The sequence below is a fragment of the Bos mutus genome, chromosome 4 (genome assembly GCF_027580195.1).
Source record: "Bos mutus isolate GX-2022 chromosome 4, NWIPB_WYAK_1.1, whole genome shotgun sequence".
Classification (NCBI taxonomy): Eukaryota; Metazoa; Chordata; class Mammalia; order Artiodactyla; family Bovidae; genus Bos; species Bos mutus.
Genome location: NC_091620.1, coordinates 75,550,511 through 75,575,605, shown reverse-complemented (window position 1 = coordinate 75,575,605; position 25,095 = coordinate 75,550,511). Strand labels below are relative to the sequence as shown.

At 39.9% G+C, this 25,095-nt stretch overlaps 1 long non-coding RNA gene across 1 annotated transcript; it reads left to right on the top strand.

Annotated features, from left to right (window-relative positions):
* The first annotated feature begins 66 nt into the window (after positions 1–66).
* Positions 67–24,070, top strand: LOC106700818 (uncharacterized). The gene is made up of 3 exons (XR_001351438.2): positions 67–539; positions 19,391–22,948; positions 23,125–24,070. It is a non-coding gene; the product is annotated as an uncharacterized lncRNA (long non-coding RNA).
* Positions 24,071–25,095: the final 1,025 nt, after the last annotated feature.

Here is a 25,095-nt window from a genome sequence, read left to right as displayed (position 1 = left end):
TGAGGGATATCTCCAAGAACCAATCAAAAGCTCGAATTTCTAGCCGAAGTTGTGTGGGGAATCGCCTAGCATACCCGTTTTGGAGGTCACAGGTCCTTCGGGCGTAGTTAGTGGCGGAGCAAGCTGTGAGGGGAGGGTCTTCGAGTTGTCGCCCGCGTGAACTCGGGGGCCCAGTGAATGTCTGAGAGGAACCTTCACTCCAGACACCGAGTCAGTCCGAACCCAGGTCTCGCTCGTCTCTGCCTCGACGACTCTGTCTTGTACCGCTTTCCCCTCCTTTTCCCCTGGGGTCCTTTTGGTCCCTCCCCTCTTTTTTCCCCCTCTAAAAGCCGAATTTCGCAGATTCTCAGCTGTGAGGAGAAAATTTTGCCGGAAATTAAAACCCTTCCTTCTATTAGGCAGTAGTCGGTTGATGGGAGGGGCTAAAGATCGCTTGGTGTCCTGACAAGATGCGTTACTGTTTTGCTATGATCATCTTTAATGCTTTGAGGGAAATAACTTGCAAACCTAGAAGTTTCGGATTACTATCCAGCTTGAAGGTAAGACTCTCCTAGAGAAATTTCTTTTTTAACTATTATAATTCAGATACCCTTAAAACTTCAATAGCGATGTTTGAAAAGAAAGAGGATTTTGTGTGTATTTTAGCGTTTAGTTAGCATTCTGAGTGTTTGATGTTTTGTAAGTGTGTGCTTTGATTTGTAGCTTAGAAGATAAAGAATTTGAGGAGATGAGTTACAGTAATTGCAACCAAAGTGAATAGCACGATTATGAGACCCAAAAGTCAAAAAAATATATATATATATAAAAGTAGTCAAATGAGTAGATGACCAGAGAATATATTGAATCCCAAAAGGTGCCCTAAGTTGCCTGTAACTTTGTAGAAAACAATTAAAAGTAACTTTCCAGAATTCCCACTTCTTGTGAGTTCATGAAGTTGGAATTCTTAATTTTGTGTTCACTTTTGAGGGATAAAGGGGGTTGGTTTTAAGAATATTTTGGAGTCAAAACTTAATATTGCTTTATAGACTTTTTTGAGGTACCTCGAATTTTTAAAGTAATGAAAAGTATTTACTGTACTTTTTAAAAATGCAAAACAATAAAAGCAAGTGTAAACTTTTGGAGTTGACTGGCAGTAGATATCTACCTGAAAACTGACATTGGTGCAAGAGTGGACAAAGAGTATGGGACTGGAAATGATGTGGTATTGACTAGCTTTGTGATTTCTGTCAGGGTGCTCGTTTTCTGTCAGAACTTCTGGTTTACTTATTAAGTGAGAAAATTTTATTGGACCACCAAGATCCCTTCTGCACTCTAAACTTCTGCGATATTTAAGAAGCTTTTCAAAATCACATTGAAATCACTACAATTAAAATAACTGTTGGCCCTCCAGGAATAGGAAAGGGTCTCTTATATACATTAATATAGCACCTAGAAATTTATACCCATGCAAAAGTCTGGAAAGTCTTATCTCTTAAAGGGTCCAGCTAAAGTGAACTGTCATCTGAATATGTTACTGCTTGCACTATACTCTTTTATACTGTTAAACTCTCTTATCAGTTCTGACCCTAAATTTGTAGAGCCTGAGCAAGAGTATGGTTACAGATGCCCAAAGACCGTGTGTCTAAATATTTAAGTTATGAATCATCAAACTATTGTTAAAAATATATTCTATTCTACTACCTTCACAAATCTCCATAAATAATAATCTGGAAGCCAAGTTTACATTTAGAATTCTCAGACTTCTAGAGTCCTCAGACTGACACTATTCTTTTCCCATTCCAAGCTTCTTCACCCACCTCACTCAACATGTTCAAGCCATGTCCACATCCCTAAGTGAAGTCACTCAGTCGTGTCCAACTCTTTGCGACCCTGTGGACTGTAGCCCACCAGGCTCCTCCGTCCATGGGATTCTCCAGGCAAGAATACTGGAGTGGGTTGCCATTTCCTTCTCCAGGGGATCTTCCCGACCCAGGGATCGAACCTAGGTCTCCATCATTGCAGGCAGATGCTTTAACCTCTGAGCCACCAGGGAAGCCTGCCCCTCCCTAAACCCCCTGCAAATAGTGATGGGTAATCAGCTATTCCATCTGCCCTCAAATCTAGCCACTCTGAAAGAGGTGTGCAGACATGGCCCCTTGACCTCATGGACTCCCTGCCCTTTGTAGCAGGAGGAGGGTCCTTACCCAAGTCTAAGGCAGTACTGTTACAAAACATGCTCAGTTATCTCTTCTCTCCCCTGGAATCAGTCATTTCCTCACAACTAGATAATTCCTAACAACATTGAACTAGGAGAGAATTCCTACTTAATTAACACCAAATCCTACTGGCTTAATCTCTACTGCTGCTGCTGCTGCTAAGTCACTTCAGTCGTGTCTGACTCTGTGCAACCCCAGAGACAGCAGCCCACCAGCCTCCCCGGTCCCTGGGATTCTCCAGGCAAGAACACTGGAGTGGGTTGCCATTTCCTTCTCCAGTGCATGAAAGTGAAAAGTGAAAGTGAAGTCACTCAGTCCTGTCTGACTCTTAGCAACACCATGTACTGCAGCCCACCAGGCTCCTCCATCCATGGGATTTTCCAGGCAAGAGTACTGGAGTGGGGTGCCATCACCTTCTCCTTAATCTCTACTAGCACTAAGTATTAAGTGTTAGTTGCTCAGTTGTGTCCAACTCTTTGTGACCCCATGGACCATAGCCTGCCAGACTCCCCTGTCCATGGAATTCTCTAGGCAAGAATACTGGAGTAGGTAGCCATTCCCTTCTCCAGGGGATCTTCCCGACCCAGGGATTGAACCCAGGTCTCCTGCATTGCAGCTGAATTCTTTATTGTCTGAGCCACCAGGTCTCAGCAACTAGCACTAGTTGCTAGCAACTAGCACTGAAACCATCCACTTCTCTCCATGTCCAGTGTTGGTACCCTGTTTCAAGTACCACCCCTCTCACCTGGATAATTGCACTAGCCTTTTATCTGGTCGTCGTCTTTTCTAATTTTCTCAAATCTGCTGGCCATTCTACCCAGAATACACTTTTCGAAACATAAATCTGAACATGTCACTTTCCTGCTTCAGACCTGTGTATGGCTTCCATTGATCTTAAACAACAAAATCCTTAATTGACCTACAAAACCCATCATAATCTAGCCCCTTCCTCTTCTATTTCAAAGTAAATGGTCTTTAATTTCCAGAATGCACCATACTATCTTTCAATTTAGGAATATTGCATATGTTGTTTCCTCTACATAGAATGCTTTTCTCTTTGCCTGATGCTTATGTGATGATTTGGATAATGGATGTAATGGAGGCAGATATCACCAATACCTCCTATATTTCTAACCTGCATGACTTGACAGACAGTGGAACCATTCATTGAGCTAGGAAACACTGAAAATATGACAAGTGTGGGATGCTCTTTGATCTTGCAGCTGATGAAGATGAGATACCTGTAAGACATCACATCCTTTGGATCTCAGCTCAAGCTATGCTTCATTTATTTGGAAAAGCCTTCCCTCCCTGTCAGGACTAGATTAGTAACTTGTTTGTTCCTTTGCTTCTCATCCCCATTTCTTTCTGCCTGTTGTTTTTAACTCATATCTCTCCCATCTCTTTCACTCCTCTACAACAGCAGTTCTATGACAACATACTCCCTTTATCCAATTTCTCCATCTTCTTGTCTGACACTTGGCTGTCATGTGTCAGACAAGAATACAGACTATATATATATTTTTTTAATCTCTCCCATATTCTACTTTATTTTTTAATTATTAAAGACTTTGCTACATATTCATCCCCTTTATCCTCCAGCCATCATTTTAACTGAAGTCAGTGTCCATACTAATGAACCATGTACTGTTTCTCCTTGGACTTACATTTCCATTCTGTTTCAGCCACAAATTCCAATGGACCCCTTCTTGATCCTTTTCATCACTCTTCCATCTCTGAAATTCTGAACTGCAGTGTTTTAATATTCTGCTTTCTCAGTCCTCTACAATATGCCCTTGCCTTGTAACCTCAGAGAACTCCCATCTCTACATGTTTCCTTTTCAATTAATTATGATTGCCAGATAAAATACAGGACACTCAGTTAAATTTTCAGATATCCAGCAAGCAGTTAATCCCCTGCCCCCAGTTAATTTTGAATTCAATTAAACAGTGAATAAATTTTTAGTATAAGTATGTATTATACAATATTTGGGATATGTATACTTGAAAAAGTATTCTTTGTTTATCTGAAATTCAAATCTAGCTGAATGTCTCTTTTTTAGTTTCCAGTAAATCTGGCAACCCTACACAAATTCATCCTTTCTATATTTTCTTCTCTATCCAGCCTAAAATCTAGGTATATAATCTGCACCACACCTTTGCCATCACCTCAATTCCTGGTACTCTGATTCTCTTCATCTTTATACTGCTACCCCTGCCCCACATCTACCTGCTTCTCTGCTAAGCATTGCTCCCTCTCTTCCATGTAAGTGTTGGGGATTCTTAGGAATATGTAGTTGCTTTTTATCTAACTCTACACACCCCTCTATGATAGTATGCATCTTGGTGTCTTCTGATTTATCATAAATGCTGACAGTTTCCTAGTCTTTGTCTCCTGCCTTGGCCTTCCACATGATTCCTGACTCTTATCCAGATGCCAAATGGGTATCGCCACATTTGTAGCCACTTACACCTCAGATTTTATACCACCCATTTTCATCCTCCCATGCATTAATTCTCCTGCATTTTTTTTTATACACCTCATCATTCAAGTACAAGCTTGCGAGTAGTCTTTATTGACATTTTCCCCCCTTCATCTTCCTCGTTAGTCAGCCACTGTCTCTAGCCAGTTTCTCTTTTCCATTCCTATTGCTGCCTCTTGCCTTCAGGCCTCAAACCAGTTTGGATTTTGTCATTGATACCTTCCTAACTGGAAGTCTTCCATCAGAAACTGTCCTCCATGCTGCTTCCAAAATTATATTTCTGAAACATAAACCTGATTATGCCACAGTCTCTTCACTAATTCCTTTTGGCATATGGGATAAAAGTCACTCTTCCTAGTGTAAATACAAGCCATCCTTGATATAACCTTAGCACTCCTATCGCTCTCACCCTCCTGCATCTTTCCACTGATTGATCTATTCTGAACTATGCGTAATTGCCAAAAGAGTAGCATTCCTTGTTGCTCTGTCTATCTGCCTGGAATACCCCTCCAAGGTTGGGTCCAAGCATCTCCCTAGTACTGTGCTTCCTGACCTGCCGGAGTAGAGTTGATTGTTCCTTTGTGCTGTCATCATTCTGCCTAGGATCATTTAACGCATTGGTCTCAGCTTCTAGCCTGAGAGCTCCTCAAGGGCAGGGATGATGTGTTATTTGTATTTGTATGCATAGTATCTGGGACATGGTTAGAAAATAAATGTTGAAAAGAATTATATAAAGAACAGATTTATGATCTTTATGAAAAGATGAGGACCAGAGATTACAGACAAATGCTCTTGATAGGTTAAAAAAATAATAAGGCAGGCTGAATGTAATATAATAGGAAGTAGTGAAGACTGGAAACTGAGAATTATATGCCTTATCTATATCTACAAGGTACATTGCTGATTGTAGCAATATAGAAATGAAGCAAGCCTACTTGCTAAATATCTAGATTTTTTTCAAAATGTTTTAATGAATGGGAGTGTGCATTTATTTTTATTCATTTATATATATTTTTGGCCACACCATGCAGCATGTAGGATCTTAGTTCCTCAACCAGGGATCAAACCTGCACTCCCTGTGTTGGGAGCACAGAATCTACCACTGGACCACCAGGAAAGTCCCTTAATTTTTTTTTTTTTCTTATGAGGTATCCTAAGAAACTACCCAAGACAAGGTAAACATATCTGTGGGTCAGATAACTTCGTCTGACTTCTGACCTAAAAAAAAGTGAGTTGCTTTGGTTAAGGTAGCTTGGTTCCAAATAGGAAAAGGAGTATGTCAAGGCTGTATATTGTCACACTGCTTATTTAACTTCTATGCAGAGTACATCATGAGAAACACTGGGCTGGAAGAAGCACAAGCTGGAATCAAGATTGCCGGGAGAAATATCAATAACCTCAGATATGCAGATGACGCCACCCTTATGCCAGAAAGTGAAGAGGAACTAAAAAGCCTCTTGTTGAAAGTGAAAGAGGAGAGTGAAAAAGTTGGCTTAAAGCTCAACATTCAGAAAACTAAGATCATGGCATCTGGTTCCATCACTTCATGGGAAATAGATGGGGAAACAGTGGAAACAGTGTCAGTTTATTTTGGGGGGCTCCAAAATCACTGCAGATGGTGACTGCAGCCATGAAATTAAAAGACGCTTATTCCTTGGAAGGAAAGTTATGACCAACCTAGATAGCATATTAAAAAGCCGAGACATTACTTTGCCAACAAAGGTCCGTTTAGTCAAGGCTGTGGTTTTTCCAGTGGTCACGTATGGATGTGAGAGTTGGACTGTGAAGAAAGCTGAGCGCCGAAGAATTGATGCTTTTGAACTGTGGTGTTGGAGAAGACTCTTGAGAGTGCCTTGGACTGCAAGGAGATCCAACCAGTCCATTCTAAAGCATATCAGCCCTTGGATTTCTTTGGATGGAATGAAGCTAAAGCTGAAACTCCAGTACTTTGGCCACCTCATGCGAAGAGTTGACTCATTGGAAAAGACTCTGATGCTGGGAGGGATTGGGGGCAGGAGGAAAACGGGACAACAGAGGATGAGGTGGCTGGATGGCATCACTGACTTGATGGACGTGAGTTTGAGTGAACTCCGGGAGTTGGTGATGGACAGGGAGGCCTGGCGTGCTGCTGTTCATGGGGTCACAAAGAGTCGGACATGACTGATCGACTGAACTGAAGAGTTTTATTCATTTTTTAACTCACAGCCCTACCTTGTCAGTTGCTAAAAATGATAGATGCTAAGCAAATAAATGGGCTTCTCAGGTGGCTCGGTGGGTAAAGAATCTGCCTGTAATGAAGGAGATGCTGGAGCTGTGGGTTCGAGCCCGGGTCGGGACAATCTCATGGAGAAGAGCATGGCAGGCAACCTACTCCAGTATACTTGCCTGGAGAATCCCATGGACAGAGGAGCCTGGCGAGCTGTAGTTCAGGGAATCACAAAGAGGATACAACTGAAGTGACTGAGCACATATGCATGCAAAGAAATACATGCAAACTTCTAGCTGTAATAAATATATGTTAGCAGTGCTTAGTGTGTTTTCCTAGAATCTGATTTTTTCTTTATATAATGTCCTCCAGTACTCCTGAGCCTAACTGCATTTTTACTTTGCAGGTATACTATCCTCAGGCCTTGTCCAGGTTCTTGACCCGCTTGGATAAAAGGTCCTTGTGCTTTATGAAACCCTGTATTAATCTTAAAGACATCTCTTCTACCCTTCTGGAATGGAAATCTTAAACCCTACCTCTATAACATTAACCTGCTCATCTTTATGTGTTTTTCTTATGTGAATCAGCATATAAAGAGTGGTTCTATGCTTTAGGAAAGCCTGACTTTTTCAACTTTCATATTGTCAGTTGTAATTTACTCCACACTTAGTACAGGAGGCAGTAGACTTGTTCCATAAAGTGCCAGAGAGTAAATATTTCAGGCTTTGCATACTGCATGTCTCTGTAGCAACTACTGCTTGTTGCACAAAAGCACCATAGGCAATATATAAATGAATGGGCAGGGCAGTGTTCCAGTAAAACTATAAAAACAGGCAGGATAGATTTGACCTGCAATATATAGTTTGCTGACTCTTGGCTTTAGGATGTTGATTTGTACCTTTATACCATGTGAAAGGGTAAATGTCTCTTCCACACTCACCTTTGCTCCTGCTACATCAGTCACACGACTTGCTCTCTGATCCCTAATCATTCCCAGTCCTGCTTCAGTCCCTTGGCCCAGGCTATTTCCTTGCCTGGAATGCTTCCTCCCTCCCACCCCTACTCTCTTCTTTCAGATGTCATGACAGGCCTTCCTCTGTTCATTATTTTCTGACATTGCATTCTCTTTCTTTCTATCACAGATTATAACTATTTTACAGTTGTTACCTTTTTATCATCCGTCTCCTTCAGTAAACAGTAAGCTCTCTGGGGGCAAGGACCATGTCTTTCTTATTTACTTTTATTCACCAGTGTATCTCTGCCATTTAGCAATATCATGATCATATAGTGATTAGTACTCTGTGTTGTGGCTCTAGCAAAATGCCTTGTATGCATTAAACACTCACCAAATGTTTATTGAATGGATAAATCAATTAATGACTCAGCCTGAATTTTGATTAACCAACTTAGTTGTTCACCAGGAACTGATAGAATAGTTCTGTGATGATGCAATGGTATGTACACAAAGAAGTAAAAAATTTAGCTTTCTGATGAATCTGATTATACCTACATGTACATTTCAGTCATAGTGACTTTCTTAGTAAATGTTTCACTCTTTCTCAATGTGTTAGCACACTGATGCATTGCAAGTTTATACAACTCAGAATATCTTTCTATAACTCATTTCCAAAAGTGCAGAATAGCTCTAGCTGCAGATCTGAATAGGTCAAACAATGCCAAGTTTATACCGTGAGATTTTATGGATGTTTACCTCATATAAGGAAGGTCAGGACTCTAAGAAAAATACTGACATAGTTTTGTCTTTTAGGAGAAAAGGTCTATTTGGATAATAGAATAGTAAATAGGACTAAGAGGGTCAATTTTGATCCTTCCGTAACTATCTTCAGAATCTTGGCAGTTAAGCAACTCTGAATAAATTTCAAAAAGTTTTTTGTTTTTTTTGTTTTGTTTTTTTTTAGAAGTAAATCCCAATTTATAAGCATCAACAAATAATATAATAGATGAAATTATCTAGTTAAAAGATAAAGATTGTCAAATTCAAAAAGTTTTTTGAACTGGAACAAAACATAATATCTAAGACCAGTTTCTTTGTATTCATCTGAAAGCCTTCTGTTATACTACTGAAGTAAAAAAAAAAAACTATTGACAAGCATTGCATCCATCCACACCTAACCTGTTAAAAGGACTATTGGAATTAACTACAGAACAGGAAACTTGTTAAGTTATATAACATTACATTATTGCCTTTTCTGTTGACAAATAAGATTGTTATCAAGTTTGCATCCATATAAATATATGACAAGAGAACACATTGAACCACAGATTCACTATTAATTTCTCAGGCATGCATCAGCACTAGGCTTTGTGATGATTATGTAAATCCTTTCCCTTACCCTGATTATAATCTTTCTTAAATTTAAGAAGTAGAAAAGAACCTATTCGAGGTCCCAGGGTTGAGATATACCATATATTATAAGTAGAGTTGTTGCATATATAAATAATTAAAATAACTTTAAAAAATAAAAGACAATTAATTATTATGAGATTGGATTACATGAAAAAGTTAAAATACCCTAACAGCATTTGTTTAGCTGTATAGTTTATAACACCCTTGTGGCTTAGATGGTAAAGAATTTTCCTGCACTGCAGGAGACCTGGGTTCAATCACTGGGTTGGGAAGATCCCCTTGAAAAGGGAATGGCTACCTACTCCAGTATTCTTGCCTAGAGAATTCCATGGACAGAGGAGCCTGGAGGGCTGTAGTCTTGTGGGGTCTCAGATATGATTGAGTGACTAACACTTTCACTACTTTTACTTTCATAGTATCCAAAATAAAAATTTTTAATAAATAGAAGATGGATATGGGCACATCAGGAGAGAATTATCATTCAAATTCAGTTCAGTAACTCAATCATGTCCAACTCTTTGCGACCCCAAGGACTGCAGCACACCAGGCCTCCCTATCACCAACTCCCAGAGTTTACTCAGACTCATGTCCATTGAGTCGGTGATGCCATCCAACCATCTCATCCTCTGTTTTCCCCTTGTCATCCCGCCTTCAGTCTTTCCCAGCATCAGGGTCTTTTCAAACGAATCAGTTCTTCGCATCAGGTGGCCAAAGTATTGGAGTTTCAGCTTCAACATCAGTCCTTCAGTGAACATTCAGGATTGATTTCCTTTAGGATGGACTGGTTGGATTTCCTTGCACTCTCAAGAGTCTTCTCCAACACCCACAGTTCAAAAATATCAATTCTTTTGCACTCAACTTTCTTAATAGTCCAACTCTTACATCTGTACATGACCACTGGAAAAACCGTAGCTTTGACTAGACGGACCTTTGTTAGCAAAGTAATGTCTCTGCTTTTTAATATGGTATCTAGGTTGGTCATATCTTTTCTTCCAAGGAGTAAGCGTCTTTTAATTTCATGGCTGCAGTCACCATCTGCAGTGATTTTGGAGCCCCCAAAAATAAAGTCTGTCACTGTTTCCACTGTTTCCCCATCTGTTTCCCATGAAGTGATGGGACCGGATGCCATGATCTTAGTTTCATTCGAATTGAACTGCCTCTATTCACTTGTGTATCTCAAGAACAGTTCAGGCTCATTATATCAGCTCCTTCTCATGATAGTTTATAGGTGCCTCCTCTAGAGACTCTCAAGTTTCAATTTAAGGGTCTTTTTTCCCTCACATTATTCCTCTTCCTTATTGTTGTTTAGTCACTCAGTTGTGTCTGACTCTTTGAGACCCCATGAACTGGAGCATGCCAGGCTTCCCTGTCCTTCGCCATCTCCTGGAGCTTGCTCAAACTCAGGTCCATTGAGTCAGTGGTGCTATCAAACCATCTCGTCCTCTGTCATCCCCTTCTCCTCCTGCCTTCAGTGTTTCCCAGCATCCTGGTCTTTTCTAATAAGTGAGCTCTTTGCATCAGGTGGCCAAAGTATTGGAGCTTCAGCTTCAGTATCAGTCCTTCCAATGACTATTCAGGGTTGATTTCCTTTAGGATTGACTGGTCTGATCTCCTTGCAGTCCAAGGGACAAAAATGGCCATAATGTCAATAAATTATTTTTATAGTAACAGCTCCCCAATGTATATCTGTAAACCTCCTGGTCCTCTTGTGTTTGTGACCTAACCACCTTAGCATCTTCCACAGGTATGTCAAAAGCACCTCAAATTCAGTATGTCTGTAGTAGAGATGGCTAATATTTGTTCCCCTTTTTTCCTTACTACCCTAACTTTATTTCATTCAGGTGCAATGTGCCTAGTTTGAAAACAAAAAAAGCTTAGACTGCCCAACCTTCCTTATTCCTAGGGATACAGTGAGTATCCTGGGAAGTCTGGGCAAGGCTTTCAGGATAGCTATTTAAGAGGAGGAGAGGGCATTTAGCCTCTTTGCCCTTCCCCCTTTCTCTCCTGCCTGAAACTTGGATGTGAGGAAAAAGAAAGACCCTCAACTATCAAAATGTAAAACTTTCAGCCCATATTTTACTTACTCTACATTGTAGGCGAGTTGAACTCTTAACCATTAATATCACTTTACAACAAATGTGGCTTAACTGCTTGCCCAATCATGGTCTTTCCAGTTTGAGTATGTTCTTAAGTTTGGGGGAAGCTGATAATTGTAGATGAGAGAGTGCCCTCTGTTTAAAGGCTTCGTTGGGAGAGCCAGCAGCAACCACCAAGCAGGGAGAATGTAGAATAAAATGTAGAATAAAAGGGGCCAAATAGAGTAACTGAAAACCATCCATAACGTCTCTTGGGAGATTAATTTTGCTGCCAGAATTCTTGTTGGAAAGACATCAGATCATTTTGATGCTTATTTTTAGGAAAAGGATGGGAAGCCTGTAAAATGTATGACAGGAGCCTTACTCAGTGTTGTAAATCTCTGAAAAGAAAAGCATAAGTTTTGTAGTACTAGTCAGTTTTCTGAAAAGAGGGAACTTTTTAGCTAAGAATTGGTAGGTAAAGCATAAGGTAGATATTATAACCTTGAAACCTAAGTGTGGCAAAGAGGTGTAAAGGTGATAAACTCATAGAATTTCTAGATTGGAAATCCAACCCTGTATCCAATTCATGAGTCCTTTGCCACTTATCCTTTGCTTTGTTCTTGAACAGGGAAACTTTACCTCCAAAGTAAGTATGCTCTGCTTCATAAGTTTCAGCCACACCTTGAGACCATCACTGTAGGTAGGGGGATGATGTTTACTTAGTGTCTTGTGTAAGCCTCATGTTTGTGCACGTTTCATGTCAGCCTGTGTTTTGAAAATCCTTACAAGGTGTTTTTCAAAACTGAACTGGATTCTATATTTATTCTGACACTGAACTAATTTTCTAATGTGTGCTATCTTGTAAGAGGAAACAGAAGTCTTAAAACATCTTTTAAAAAAGTCTTTTAAACCTAAACATTGATCATACCATTTTAGAAATTTTGGTTACTTATGTTTAGGAAATAACACATTCAGAAAAGATGCAGTGTTTCTTTGGTTGCTGGTAGACACAAGTGCTTTTATCTCATACGAGGCCAAGAATATTTTTAGGAGAAGGAGTGAGAGTGGGAGAGGGTGTGGACAAACAGATCTATAAAAACAGTGGCTTGAACTCTCAAGACACTTTATGATTCAGTAGCAAAGTCCGGGTAACCTGAACATCCTGAAGCAGGTCTAACAGATTCCCAGAAGAGATGACCCACAGAAGAGCAGTTTTGTGCGTATGTCAGTAGAGCTAGAAAATTGCAAAACTTTGACTGTCATAAAGTGATCTTACTTTTTAGTTTCACAGATTCTAATTTGAAAAGCTTTTCTGAATATTTAATGAACAGAGCCATGAAGCAACATGTATCTTGCCTCAGATGCCACCACTGCTGGCTTTTCTTGATTCCCGTCAGATGAACTCTTGCTTCTGTATACCATTAGATTGAAAAATAGATGCATAACTGAAACAGCTAAACTAAAAATTAAAAAAACCATAAAATGCCCACTTTAAAGTTAACTTTTAAATCCAACACAAGCTCTAATTAAGTCTATTATAATTGCTATTTTTAGGATTTTGATCCTAGTCTCGTGTTTAATCCCTATATTTGATTCCAATGAGTAGAAAACACTAAGTTGTAAAATAATGTCACTGGGTGTTAGTGAAGGAGGACAGAAAAAGAAGGTACAAATCAGGTACCTGGAAACCTTGAATACCAAGGCATGAAACCTTGCCAGCATAGATGGACAAGTCCAAGTGCCAAGCAAAGAGGGTAAGCTCTCCTTGTATAATTCTTGTAACCTTGGGTTGAGTTTGTCCTGTAATCTTTATCTTGCCATCTGAGTTTACAAACTACCAGCGTAGCTTGCCCATTACCTTGATATATGAAAAGTGTGAGTGATAAAGACATTCAGTGATTTCTGTTTCTTCACAGTGGACTGTCAGTACATGGGGATCAATATTAGAGGTACACAGATCCTCTTAAATATTGTTTGATGATGATACTAAGTTAAGTGCTTCAGTATATCATAGGAAAGCAAGCCTAAAATAATGCAGCAGCAGTATAAAGTACAGGTATGCTGTCATGGGCTTCCCTGGTGGTTCAGATAGTAAAGAATCAGCCTGCAATGTGGGAGACCTGGATTCGATCCCTGGGTTGGGAAGATCCCCTGGAGAAGGGAATGGCTACCCATTTCAGTATTCATGCCTAGAGAATTCCATGGACAGAGGAGCCTGGCAGGCTACAGTCCCTGGGATCGCAAAGGGTTGGACACGAGTGGTATGGTATGCTTGTAAATGAACAACTAACTCCATTTGGAGATTAAGTACCATTTTGATGCCCAAAATAGAGGCATTAAGCAGGAAAACATAAATACATTAGTGGCAAAAGATACAGAATTTTTTGCAGATGTAAAGAACTGTTATTTATGTGGGCATGCTAATGTCTTTGACCACTCTAATTGAAAACATAAATCATATTTACATGAACTTATATTGACTCTTCCCCCAGTTCCTGTGTATATTTAGTAACTTTTTTGTGAAAATTTTGCTAATCAATGATCTTATTACTTTTTACAGCTTTTTTTTTTTTACAGCTTCTTTATTCCTTGATATAACTACCTCTTAAACTAGAGATACTTCTCTTACTACTTGTTTATAGATGCCCTTCTTCAGTTTATCTTCCATTATTAGATAGTCTGCTCTTTCTTATTTTCCATGTGTTTTAAGTATTTAGTTAGTGAATACTTACAGGCTCTGAAGGCAATCTGGCTGCAACATCTGTCACTCCTTTAATTGCCGAGGTTGTTTCAGCTGATCTGACTAGCTCGGCAAGTGTCCACTTCCTACTTCACCTCTCCGTGTGTGTCCCTCCCAAAGCTGCACACTCAGTCAAAGAGGACCACCTTCCCTAGTAAGGAAGACCATTCTTTGGTCAGGGGTATATGAGTAGTTACACTCCCCTGCTAGAACCTCCAAAGCACCCACATGGTACCAAGCAGTAGACTTAAATGCTAGGAATATAGCAATAGACAAGGTGGACTTCACTCTGTAGTCACAATTTCTGTTTCCAAATAAGCTTTTCATCAGTGCCTTGTTATTCCAGACTCTCACTTCATTTCTTACTAATTTATTTGTGTAACAAATGGCAGTAAGTATCTAGTGTACCCAGAACTGTGTGATAATATAATTGAGAAGATAAATGTCAACATTTAAATTATCACACTGTGGTTAAAATAATGCAATGATGGCATGCACTGGATACAGTGAAAATGCAGAAGACAGATCATCAACTCTAGCTGGAGGAGTGAGGGAGAAAATCCCAGAGATGATGATATTTGAGCTGAATTTTTAAAAATTAGAAGGCAAAAAGATGGAAAAAGACTTGAGGCTGAGCAAAGAGCACTTAGAAGAAGACATGAAATAATGACATGTTTAATGTGGTTTTCTTTGCAACAAGTGTTTTGTAATTTGAGTATAAGAAACATGAAGTGCCATAAAAGGAGAAGAGTCTCTACAGTGGATGAGAGCCAGACTCTCTGAACTGTGTTGCCCTTGACTGCCTTGGCATGCTGAAGACTCACTGCATGCATTTTGTTAACTTAAGTGCTTAATGAGGAAGCATGGAAAATGTTTATCTCTGTCTCACTTCCTGCTAATTTCTCCCAGGCTTCACCACGTCTTGCTTCCTAACTCTAGCTGAACACTTCTCCGTACCTTGCCTTTTAACTCTCCATGTAATACTTAAATGCTATTTCAGTTATCACAGCTTTTCTACAAACCAAATAATATGAAAAATTTGATATTCTGAAATTAGATTTATATTAGCTCTTACTAAAATATTGTTGGAATTTAAAATACCACACTTTATATAATTAATATCTTTATTTAGCTCTCCTGTTTATATTCCTTTTTTATGATTATGTTTTTTTCAAAAGCATAAAAGTATTTTGAAAGTAAAACAGTAAAGTTGTGAAATGTTTTTATATTGGCTTCAAACAAAACTTATATAGCTTCTTCTTTTTTTAAAAAAAAAGTGTTTCTCTTGAAGAGATTTCTGCATATACAGAGATACAAAAGCAAGGGAAAGTAACTTAAAATACTATTAACTAAATAAAGCCAATGAAACTCATATAGGATCAAGTCAATATCTACCCATTCTTGAACAGGAAAATCTGAAAATGGAAGGGGTGTGTAAGCCTTCCCTTAATTTCGAGAAGCATGTACTAAGGATATATATGCTTTTGTCAAACTCCATTATAGTCACTGGAAATATAAAAATGAAAAATACAGTCCATACTCTCAGTGGATTTGTTGTCAAGTATTAAGTTGAACCACATGAAATTGCATCTTTTTTAGGTCAAAATGTTCAAATATCAGTTCAATCTAAATATATGTGTGTGTTACATGTATATTAAATAGAAATTTACAATAATAGAGATATGAACAATGTGCCCTGAAAAAGTGCTTTGTGCTGTTCAGAACAGTCTGTGAAAGCTTTCCAGAGATGACATTTGAGCTGAATTTCAGAAAATGACTGGGAGTTCACTGTGTGTTCATGTGAAGTGAAGAGAATGAGCACATTTAACAATAGGAAACAGCCTGTGCAGAGTTGTTGAACCTCTAGAGAAAGGGTCTAGCTCATGCAAATACTTCAGATTGGTTGGAATGCCAGGTATGTGGTAGGTGACAGAAGAGGCAGGCTAAGTAAGCAGAGGGAAGATGTTAGAAGGTAGGAGGTACCAAGCCAAAGAGATGATACTGTCCTTGAAATTGGTGAACTGTGTATAATCCATAGAATGTGCAACACCACATGTTAGGGTTCATAAAGGAAATACTATTTATATCTATATTTTACCTGTCTTGTCTTTTCAAATTTTCTAATTGTATAAGGACTACAGTGTATATAATTCTTACTGCAGTACTGAATGTAAATAATTTCTAAATAAATAAATATATATGTATTACGGTGTGTTAGAGGCTGAATTGTGTCCCCCTCCCCACACACACACAGAATTTATGTTGAAATCCTAACCTCTAGTATTTCAGAATGTGACCTCAATTGAAAATAGAGTCATTACTGATGTAACTGGTCAAGATGAGGTCATATTAGTGTCAGTCACTCAGTCATGCGACTTTGCGACCCCATGGACTGTAGCCAGTCACACCTCTCTGTCCATGGAATTCTCCAGGCAAGAATACTAATGTGAATAGCTGTTGCCTTCTCCAGGGAATCTTCCCTACCCAGGGACTGAACCCGAGTCTCCTGCTTTGCCGGCAGATTCTTTACCATATGAGCTACCAAGGGAAGCCTCCATATTACAGTAGAGTGGGCCCCTAATTCACTTCGTTACAGCAACCCTAGAAAATGAGTACACGCTATGTGATCAGAAAGTTTAGAGGCTCTATACACTACTGCGTATAAAACAGGTAACTAATGATAACTTATTATATAGAGCTTTCTCAGTATTCTCCGTGGTACCCTAAATGGGAAGGAAATCCCAATAAGGGCAGATATACATGTAGCTGATTCACTTTGCTGTACAGCAGAAACTAACACTTTGTGAAACAACTATACTCCAATAAAAATTTATTTAAAAAAGGTTTAGAGGCCTTGATTAGATTATGAAAAGCAATAGAAGAGTTGGTTTATATTTTAAGATTTCAAATTATTTATGTCCTATAATTATTCAGTCTCAGGATTCAATAATTTACTTATGTTGAATTGATTTATTGACTTCCAGTACTTTACTTCTTTAAAACATTAAACTTTGCAAATAACTTTTTTTCATTTGTGTTTGGTATGCTGCTGCTGCTGCTGCTAAGTCGCTTCAGTCGTGTCCGACTCTGGGCAACCCCAGAGACAGCAGCCCACCAGGCTCCCCTGTCCCTGGGATTGGTATAGTTTATGTTAAAGGCAGAAGGAATTAGGAAATACTTAACCTGTAGCTCAAAATAGATACGGTGATAATTTTGCAGCAGTTTTAGGGGAAAAAAATATATTTAAGGAAAGTATTTAATCCCATTAGGCAGAAGTGGAACTAAAATCAGAAACAGGATCCTACCAAAAGAAGTCATAGCTGTGAAGAGTTTAACACTATATCATAATTGCAAGGAGTAATGCAGGTAAAACATGCCTTATTATAGCTACATAATCTTCAAGTATTAAGGACAACCAGTCCTTTTTATATATGACATATGTTAGTCACTTGCCCGAGGTTCCAAAACAGTTTTTAAGGTCAGGAATGATACCCTAAATTCAAATTACGCATTTGAAGCCTGTTTATACGTCAGCAAGATCCAAAAGTCAGCAATACATTGATTAATGAATATGTCAGTACAAAGTAGATATGTATATTTTATTTTGGGCATTTTAGATCTTTATGGGACATGGAATATTTGATAATTTTTGGCCTTATTTATGCAAATCAATAGTAGCACTTTGAAATGCTACTTTTTAAAAAAAATCTATATCATTGTAATAGTTCTTCTGTCCTTTAGACAAGTAGTTTTCAGACTTTCTAAAAGAATTTCTTCAAATGAATTATTATGTGGAAGCCCATTATACAATAATTATGCAGTTCACTCCATCAAAGAATACTTTATAGACCTTTTTTTGGTTTTGTTTTAAGATTGGAGGGGTGTGGTGGATCTTTGTTGCTGCACTAGTTTTATCGAGTTTTCTCTAGTCACTAGGAGCAGGGTCTACTCTTTTTGTGGTGTGCGAACTTACTGTGGTGACTTCTGTAGGGAAGCACGGGCTCTAAGCCACAGGCTTCAGTAGTTGCGGCTCAGGCTCTAGAACGCTGCTGGCTCAGTAGTTGTAACGCAGGGACTTAATTGCTTCCTGGCATGTGGGATCTTCCTGGGCCAGGAATTGAACCAATGTTCCTTGCATTGCAAAGTGAATGCTTAACCGCTGGACCACCAGGGTAGCGTGACTTTTGATGTTTTAAATCTTTGATTCTTATATCTAGCCTGGAAGTTCTGTATTTTGTGAATGTATGTTTTATATTCACTGTGTAATGTTAGAAGAATGAAAAGGAATTTACGTGATAGGAATAAAAAAATACGCTACTGACCTATCTATGATCATAGGGCCTATACCTGAAGTTGCTTTCCCACAGGGTAATTGGAATATAAGAATATATCTATTGTCTCTAATGTGGTCCCCTGGTTTGTGACCAGCACAGCAGTCTGCAACCTGTATCTACTTGGTCAAGGATATAATGTCCTCTGTTCTCATTAAGAGACTTCCCTTTCTCTGCGTTTACCCCAGTTCTTTTAACAGTTTTTGGTTTTGCTCTCTATTCATTTGACTACACTTTGCTACCTTTGGACTCAAAAACCTGTTTGTCCAGTTGAGTATCTGGTTATTTTTTCCCTCACCCATGACTTATAATCATATTGCTGTAAGCTGGTAAATATTTGAAACTATGTATACTTTTTATATGCTTACCTTGTTATAAAAATTAGCACCGTATAGAAAGGGGATAGCATTGGAGACTCAGAATTACAGTTTTTACATTCATAGCATTTATTAGACGACTAATGTTTTTAAGATCAAGATGTCAGGTGGTCAATCTGATAACACATAAATCACAATTTATTCTTTTAGCTAGTGCTTATTGAACCCCTATGATATGCTAACAGTCATTATGAAAAGTTTTAAGTGTATTTGTTATTTAGTCGCTAAGTCATGTCCGACTCTTTTGCTATCCCACGGACTGTACCCGCCAGGCTCTTCTGCCTGGTGAACTAAGTGAACATGATCCAGCTTTACAAAACAGATGTATTACACACAAAGAAACCTCCGTATGCACACACACACACACACACTCCCTGGTATAAGCTATGAAAGAAACAAATGGAGTTCCACTGCACAAGTAGAGAAACTACTTTAAATAGAACAGTCAGAAAAGGAACGGGAAGTGAAAAGAAAAGCATTCTAGGCAGGGAAGAGCTTGGGCAAAGGCCCTTGAGATGGGCTCAGGAGGGAGCTGGGCTTGTTCAAGCAACAAAAAGACATTAAGTTCTATGAGGAAAAGATCTTTCTCTTTTGTCTAAAACTGTGTTTTAGGACTTCTCTGGTGTCGCAGTGGGTTAAGAATCTGCCTGCCAGTGCAGGGGACATGAATTCAGTCCCGGGTCTGAGAAGATTCCACATAGCATGAAGCAGCTAACCCCGAGCACCACAACTACTGAGCCTGTGTGCCTCAGCTACGGAAGCCCACACACCCTAGAGCCCACACAGCACAGCTGCGGAGCCCACATGCCTACAGCCTGTGCTCTGCCACAAGAAGAGCCCCTGCAGTGAGAAGGCTGCACACTGCAACAGAGGAGCCTCCACTCACCACTAGAGAAAGCCCAAGTGCAGCAACAAAGACAATAAATTTTTAAAAAAATAATATAGAATAATGTGTTTAAAATTAAATAATAGGCACTGCAGAAATACTTGTGTGTGAATGAATAAATATCTGTATACCTATAAATAAATATCTGTATATAGGATGTAATGAGGACAGGCTGAAGTTCAAAAAGTAGGTAAGGACTAGACCTCACAAACCCTGTTTAAAAAAAAAAATGGGGGATCTGATTTCATAAAGCCTCACTCACAGGCATGTGAGGAATTGTTTGCTGGGGATTAAAAATGGAAGAAGGGAAACCCAGATTCATGAGTGCAGCAGAGGTGGAGAAAGTAGACCACAGAAATCACTAACTGTGTGTTAGGGCCAGGCCAGTGGGCCAATCTTGTTTCTTCAGCATCTTAGCAAAGGAAATGTATCTGATTTCTCTTTTTATCCCAGAACTACCATAGCCCCTCAACCCCCAGACCAAGCCTGGAAAGAAATTAACCTTTTGAGAATTTAATCAAGCCCTTGAGGAAAGTAATTTCAGAGTTTCTCCTAGGTCTTTGTATTATTGAGGAAGTGACTATCTTAAATTGAAGTCACAAAGAAAATGAAAAATACAGATTATTCTACAAGATAGACTTGGTCATATAAAAAAAGTCAATACCATGGAGAAAAAAGGCAGAGAAACATGCTGATTATGTACTACAGTATAGCAGCTGACTCCCAGTGAATATCCCTTTTGAAGACATTTTACCACATGTACAGAAGCACAAATGAGGGGAAAAATTTTTTTTAAATATGCTCAATAAAACCATTCAACTTAAACTAAAAAAAAAAACTTTTTTTTTAAGAAGGCTTGCCTCTCTCTTACCTCCTCTGGCGTGATTGTGAGGGGATAGCTTCTATTGTGAGGACTCTACCTCCAGTTCTAGGGGGTAAGTTGAGTAGGTACTCACAGGGAAGTCTTTGGGAAGCTAAAGAGTGATTGCTTGGTAGAGAACTCAGAAGGACATTAAGACAAAACTCTCTTTTCCCCAGCATATACTGAAAAGAACCTTGAGTGTAGCTATGAGTCTTAATGGTTGTTTTATATAACATTGATCAGCACATAGGTTCTCAATGAATGGAGATTTGTTACCTCCCAGAGGAGTCTGTTCTACTTTTGAATTCCCCCTAATTGTTAGGAAGTTATTTCTTTTAACCGAACCAAACATTTTCCCCATGTTATTCCCACCCTTGTATGTAGTTTTACCCTCTAGAATCTTGGCAAATAAAGCTGATTTCTTTTGTTGATTTTAATTTAATTTGGCATGGCTGCCTGGACCTCTTTTAATCTGTAAGAGAAAATGAAGCTGTAGCAAGAGTTAAATTTATTTGATGCAGTAGACCAAATTTTCCATGTGGAGGCAAATTTTGTCTTGGGATGTGCCAGTCACTAAAGCTTTTTTAATGAGGCAACTCAGTCTGTTCCTATAAACTGTCAATTTATTCTCCTGGATCTTAAAGGAACACTAGCTCCAGGTGGGCAGGCCTCTTCTGGAATAATAATAATAACCAAAATAATTAAAAACCAGATTACTGCCCTAGTCCCTTCCCGATCCCCCATTCCTAAGCCATCTACATAGCTAGTAGAGGAGTATCAAGATCATCCTTCTGAGTTTTAGGGTACTCATCCTTTCACTGGGCTTCCCTGCTGGTTCAGTTGATAAAGAATCTGCCTGCAATGCAGGAGACAGAGGTTCAGTCCCTGGGTTGGGAAGATCCCCCGGAGAAGGAAATGGCAACCCACTCCAGCATTCTTGCCTGAGAAATCCCGTGGACAGAGGAGCTTGGCAGGCTACAGTCCATGGGGTCACAGGAGCAGGACATGACTTAGTGACTAAACTACCACATACTGAGATACTTCCAGGTTCTGCAGAAAGTGTGGCTGTCCCCTCGACCACACTCTGCTTTTCTCTACTGTACTGTTCCCTGCCCTGTTGTTTCAGTAGCTAACGTCTCCACAAGTTTTCCTTCTCCTAGAAATGTACTTTCTCAGACATGTATGACCTCTAGCATTCTCTTCATACTGTGGTTTTACGAATTTTTATTATCATTGTGCTATGGCCTCTTGAGGGGAAAGAGATAAATATGCATTATCAGCTAATTTGAATCAGAATTGTGGTTGACGTATTTTAATATAAATCATACTCTATAGAGATTTTTGGCATATTAACAATTCAGTGATTTTTAGCATATTCACAAAGTTGTGTAACCATCCCAACAATCTAATTGCAGAACATTTTCATCACACCAGAGAAGTCACATACCATTAGCAGTCACCTCCTATTTCCTCTACTCTCCTGCCAGCCCTAATCAATCACTAATCTACTTTCTGTCCATAGATTTGTCATTATTGCTGTTTGTAGAGGGGACGATACCGACAGGGAGAAAGGTGAGCTCTGGTCTGAGGGGAGCTTCTACTTCTGATCTCTGCTTATCAGCCATCAGAAAATTTGAAGTTAAAAATCCCTGATTCTTTGAAGATTAATTTCTCCAAAGGTATTCACATACATTACCCATAAACATAGGTAGGTAGGTATGTAGGTAGATACCTAATCGTATTTCATAACTTTAATCTTATTTTGGGGGAATGAGTGACCCTAGTGTGCACACACATGCACACACACCCATCTTATCCTGAGTTGTGTTTCAAAGCCTTCCTGTTTGGACTGACAGTGATGGACACCATGGCTCAAACACTTTCCTCCAATTCCCTAATTCCTAGGTTTTTCAGATCAGGCTGCCCTACCTGTATCTTGCTGGTTTTAGGTAAGATATCCAAATACTAGGTGATGATAAAGGGTGGGAGTCAGTAGAATGAACCATAGGGAATGACTTAGAGAAAACATCCCTCTCTGCCTTGTGTACAACCAGAACATGGAGAGAGAAAGGGGTAGCAGGTCAGTGAGGAATGGCTCTTTACTGGGTACTTTTTCTAGCCAGGGCATGTGGGCCTCCCAGCACCTCTACCCCTCAGGAGTGGTCCTTTATGATGTATCAGCTCCCCAGAGCCGCCATTGGCTGTCGGGAGTGTCCTGATGACCAAATAAAGCAGAACAGGTGTGACTCCTCATTGTCCTGGGGAGAGGTATATATACAGAGGGCAGGCCTGGCAGATAGGCAGACAACTGAGTGGCTTCAACATGGCAAAAGTGACTGATCAATCTTGGGAGCCAAAAACCACAAGCACCAAGCGGTGGAAGAAAAGGAAGACCCTCTCTCAGCCTGGATCAAGAGGCAAGGTGAGATGACCCTACCCAAGCTCCTCCTCTTCTTTCCCATTTACACCCTCTGCCCCCTTCCCTCACCTCGAGATAATCCTGCCCCAGCCTGGCACAAACTTCCTCCTTAGTCCCTCACCCTTTCCCCCCACCCTTCTCCCAACCAGTGACCTCTGGGCTCACCGTTGCCTTAACAGGTGGTGAAGATATATAAGAAGGTAAAAAGACCACTCCATGTGTGTTCAAGAAAAAAATACTCCCCAAAAGTTATAACTACAAGAAGACAAAGGAGAACAAGAAGGGCCAAGCTTCAGCCAGTTCCATAGACTGAGCCAAAAGCAGCCAGGCCAGGCCTAACAGCCCCTGTAGAACGACACCACTCTGAGATAAGACCTAAGCAAATAGCGCCTGCAGAGCAAGCTTCAGAGACCTGAGAACAATCTGCTATATCGAGAGTCCTGGCTGCGGAGAAATGGCCAACCGCGTAGACACTGGCTCAGACACTGATGTGAAACATGGGACACAAATGCTGGTTATTAAAATCAGCAAAGTGTGAGAAGCCCCTCAAAAAAAAAAAAAAAAAAACAATAAAATTAGGCACTCTGCACAGAAATGAATCGTGTCACTTTGGTGTTGTCTGAGATTATTTCTTAAAGTGAGAGAGTGATGATAGAGAAGCTTAGCATCTTTGGTTCCCCCGTATCTACCTGAGGAGAAAATGTACATGCAGCTCTCCAAGAGTGGAAAATACCCTTTCTGCCAGGTTCTCCAGCTCTGGCAGACCAGTTTTTTTTTACCATTTCTGTACTTGGTGGTCAACACTCATTTTCAAGTGTGAGTGAAGTCAGCAGAACACAGCAGTGCCAAATTCACTCTAGTAGGTTAAAGGCAATGGAAAGGGAATGGGGGAGAAACAACAAGGAGAAGGCTCTGACTTTCTCAGTCATAACACAGAACTGAACTGCGCTGGTTGCCTGGGATAATTCGGTTGTGAGTTGAAGGCCCCTGATCCTCACAGCTCCCTCATCCTTTGCTGGCCTCGTGGTGAGTTTTGTAACAAAGGACAGGATGGCAGCAGTTCCAGCCACTAGGATGGGTAGTCACAAGGCCACACTGAGCAGGGCCTTCAGCAGATACTCGTTGCTGGCCTAGTTCTGCCTACCTTCCTTCGTCTCACCGTCCCACCAGTCTCTCCCACCCCCACCTCCCGCTTTAAGCCCAGAATGGAGTGCTCAAAGTCGCCCACAGAGGTGGAGATGATTGAGAGTCCAGTATTTATTGATTAGAAAGTGATTCTCAGGCATGTGTGTGTCTCTAAAAGAATTTGAAAAACTATTCACCTCCTTAGGGCTTCCCTGGTGGCTCAGAGGATAAAGCGTCTGCCTGCAATGCAGGAGACCCGGCTTCGATCCCTGGGTTGGGAAGATCCCCTGGAGAAGGAAATGGCAACCCACTCCAGTATTCTTGCCTGGAGAATCCCATGGACAGAGGAGCCTGGTGGGCTACAGTCCATGGGGTCTCAAAGAGTCGGACACGACTGAGCGACTTCACTTATTCACCTCCTTACATAACTTTTAAGTTGAAATTCAAAATTTCTATTTCATAAGTTTAAATATTTATTAAGGATATAATTTGTAATTTGTTGTAAACATTGCTATTGAAAATAAAACTGTTATATCAGTCTTTTTTAAATTTTTGTCTTCATAAATTCCACCCCAGAATTTATGCTATAGAATTAGACTAGAGAAGTGTCACTAGACAGGGTTATTATTTGGCCTGTATTTTTGCTCTCAAAAGCTTTGAATCTGAACCAGCACATGGTTGAGACTCAGTTCTTTGCCATGCCATATGAATGAGATGATTTTTCTTCTGTACATTTTTAAAATGTGATATTGGCCTGAACTGTAAGGACAAGTGCCTATCTGACCCCTCTTTACTCTGTAGCTGTGGAACACATTAGCTACAGGCTATACTCCAGCAGCGGAGAAGGTGATGGTACCCCACTCCAGTACCCTTGCCTGGAAAATCCCATGGACGGAGGAGCCTAGTAGGCTGCAGTCCATGGGGTTGCAAAGAGTCGGACATGACTGAGCGACTTCACTTTCACTTTTCACTTTCATGCACTGGAGAAGGAAATGGTAATCCACTCCAGTGTTCTTGCCTGGAGA